This window comes from Neomonachus schauinslandi, chromosome 4 (genome assembly GCF_002201575.2).
Source record: "Neomonachus schauinslandi chromosome 4, ASM220157v2, whole genome shotgun sequence".
Classification (NCBI taxonomy): domain Eukaryota; kingdom Metazoa; phylum Chordata; class Mammalia; order Carnivora; family Phocidae; genus Neomonachus; species Neomonachus schauinslandi.
In genome coordinates, this window is record NC_058406.1 from 69,807,411 (window position 1) to 69,811,213 (window position 3,803).

Consider the following 3,803-nt stretch of genomic DNA (forward strand, 5'->3'; position numbering starts at 1 on the left):
GCGCCCAGCGGGGCGGAGCAGAGCGCCTCGGGGGTACTGACCTGCCGTGCGGCCCCCAGGACCGGCCTGAGGTTCCGTTCCACGCCGGCAGGTCCAGTGCCTCCACGCCGGGAGGCATGGTGCGGCCCCCGCGAGTCAGGAGGAGGAGGCCGAGGGTGGGACGGCTGCACCTGTCTCGGCCCCGAGGTGCCGGCCCGAGGCCCCTGCCCTCTGGTCCCCGGTGGTGTCGGGAGCTGCGGCCGGCCGGCTCGGCGTCCTGGGTGTCTGCCCGGAGGTCGGGCTGAGGAGAAGCGCCGTCTAAAGGGAACCGGGCGGGCGCTCGCTTCGGCAGCACATATGCTAACGGGAACCGGGCGGTGGAGCGCCGCTGCGGCCCGCGCGCCCTCCACACTGCCCCCCGGTGGCGGGGGCGCGCACTCCCTGCCCTTCGAGGCTCCTGCCTGCCTTTGCTCCGGGTTTCTACACCATTCATGACTGTAGAAATAGTCATTTCTATTTTGATGCGTTCGGGACACACTCAGTGCCAAGCCGAGGGCTGGGTACTGTGGACACCGGGATAAGAAAGAGATGGCCCTGTCTTCTAGGGCTTTACATAAACTGGCAAGTTCATTCGGATTAAGTCCATTCATTGGACCGCGTATGTATTCCGAAGTGTACGATCACAAAACTCTGTGACAAGGCTCATGTTTCGGAGATGTTAAGAGCTACGCGCGCACAAGGAAAAGAGACACGAATCGCCTTGCGCTCGCGTAGGCAAGCTGGAGAAACCCCCTGCGCAGGGAGCGCGTGTCCGCGTGACGGTGGGCGGGACGGAGGGCTGGCGCAGACTTGCAGGACCCCAGCGGCGGGATGGGTAAGCCCGCGCTCCCGCTTGGGGCTGCCGCGGCTCTTCCCTCCCAGAGCACGAAACGGAGGGCAAGCGGCCTGCTGGAAACCAGGCATGAATCTTAGAGATGAGGGTCTCGGGCACATGCCCCAATGTCATGTTCAGCCGCGGGTGATGTTGACTTGGCAGTTTAGACCCGGCCGACAGCCTCTTTTCCAGGGAACCCTATTCCTTCTTTCCCGGTGGTAGCGGCAGCAGCGAAGTGCTGAGTTCCAGGCGATCTGCATCAGCAAGTGTTTAAAAGGTTTCTGGGGTTAGCTAGGGCAAAGACTATTCTGCCAGGTAATTATTTTAATATGCGTCTGCAGGTAGACGTAATTGGACAGAATGATGTAAATAGATACACATAATTGACCCTCTTTTGAAAGTCACTTTTAAGGCAAAAATGCCTTATTTTAGAGTCCCTTTCATCAGAGGTGCCCACTGGGTGCAGACAGGCTTGGAAGATCCCTTTTGCGTAGTACCGTCCCCACAGGTGGGTGCAAGGGTGGTTTGGTTAGGTTCCTTTTTAGAAGAGGAGAGGAAAGGGTACAGTGGTGTTCTTGTGGAGAGGATGTGGACTCCGTGAAAAAGACAGACTGTGGCTTGACTGGAAAGTGTTGGGGGAAGTATATAGAAAGTAAGACATATTATGCTTATAGATATTGTGTAAATATGTACACATATATTACATATCATATATATAGTATATGTATACACACAGTTTTTACACTAAGGAATTTTTAAGCCTCTTTAATTCAAAGAAAAACCACCACGAAGAACTACCTTGTTAACCTCAAAATGCTAGGACTCCACTAGGGACAACAATCCCTTTAGAAGGGGACTGTAAACTGGGATAACTTCCTTTTGTATCAGCCAACTACTCATTATGGGTGTTTTCTAAAACTTCAGTATTTTTACTGAATAACTCATGAGTTATTCTACTGAATAACTTATGAATGGGTAGTTAAAAAGAAAAGTCCTTGTTAACAGTGCATTTATTAAGAACATTTACCATCTGCAAAGGCTGTGTGCTTCAAGGGGCCAGGAGTAACCCTGAGTGCCCACTAGGTATGAAGCTTGATTTACATGTTATCTCACTGAACACTCAGCACTCTGTGTACTGTCATCTCCTTTTGAAATTAAGAAAATGGGTTCAGAGAGCTTTAAGTTACTGCCCTGAGGTCATCCACACAATTTGTAGTAGGTCCAAGATTTCTATTCAGGTCTTTATTCTCACCACACTGCTACACTGACAGAGACATAATTAACAGTTACTGCCCTTGAATTGCTTTCCTGATCTGGAGAAGTTTCCTTAGTTTCACAAAGTGGAGAAGAGAGATATGTACATAAATAGCTGTAATTGGTGATACATACATTATTGATAGGTAAAAAGGTATTGTTTAATTTTTATAAAGGTATTATTTTAAAAATAAACAGTAAGTAAATTCTTATCAAACACTGTAGAGGGAGAAATAGTTGCAATGGGGAACTCCAAGTATCTCAAATTTCAGTGCGCAAATGAAACACCAGGGGATCCAGAGACTTAGATTTTCCATTTTTTAAAAGCCATAAGTTCTGCAAGAATAGCTTATACTCATTGTAAAATCTCACATTTCAACACCTGGAGTGTTATTGGGATTGTCAGTATGTTAAATAGTAAGACTTCAGAGTCTCAAGGCTATATTCATTTAACCCTTAAAACAAAATTACAAATTAACAAATAGGTTTCCTTTACAAAAAAAAAAAAAGAGCTGCTTTGAGAAAACCTTTATTGCACACCACTGAATTCATTTCTACTTGAATAAATAACACTCAAAACAAAGATACACATTGTAAAAATCCCTGAAATTCCAATCAGCAGTATCCAAGGAGTGGAGACTTTGTTTCTGTGTCTATTTAAGGCATACATTTCCCACTTACTTTTACGTTTTAAGCATAATTGTTTTTCAAAATATGTTTAATGTGAGTTTTAGAACCTCTCCCCCTGAAACCTGAAACCACAGTTCTTGACCCTAAAACAAACACTCTCTTCCATGAGACTGAATGTGCCTGTGAAGGGCAGAGTACATCACACAGTTTGCGCAAGGCCATGCAAGCACTAAACTAATCCTTGCAGGATTGAATATGCATTTGGTATGCACTTTAATTTCTTTTTTTTTTAAGATTTTATTTATTTATTTGAGAGAGAGAGAATGAGAGACAGAGAGCATGAGAGGGAGGAGGGTCAGAGGGAGAAGCAGACTCCCCGCCAAGCAGGGAGCCCGATGCGGGACTCGATCCCGGGACTCCAGGATCATGACCTGAGCCGAAGGCAGTCGCTTAACCGACTGAGCCACCCAGGCGCCCTGCACTTTAATTTCTATATATGTATAGGATACTCTTTCAACTACATACTTTAACACTGAAGGAGAGAAAACTTATACATGAATAATAAAAAAACCTGATTCTTTCCAGAACTAAAAGCAGCATCATATAACAGTTGTCCTTCAGAACCAAAATTTAGACTGTTAGCTGGTGACAGTTGTCTCTTTCTTATTCTGCCCTTTAAGAGAAGATTTTAAAATGCAATGATTATTGATATACAGCAACCACAAACCCTCTCTCTCAGGGATGTACCCCAGAGAGTGGTTAAGACCAGGGTTAGTGAGTTGTGTTAAGTCAGACCAGGCATTATTCTCCACTGATGATACAGTCAGCCCAGTCAGAAGAGCTGGAAGCTAAGAGCTAAAGAGGGGGATGGAGAACACATTCTAAAGCTATGGCAAAATAAACAAGAAATAACAAGAATTCAATAGCTTCTCTCATCAAAGTTAGTTTAAAATAAATAAACCCAACATAAAGCTGCAAAAGACATTAAATACTGCTTTTAAAAATATAAATAGTTCTTGATGAATTATAGCTATCAGTTTGCTCAAAGTAATAGTCTTTAAACATA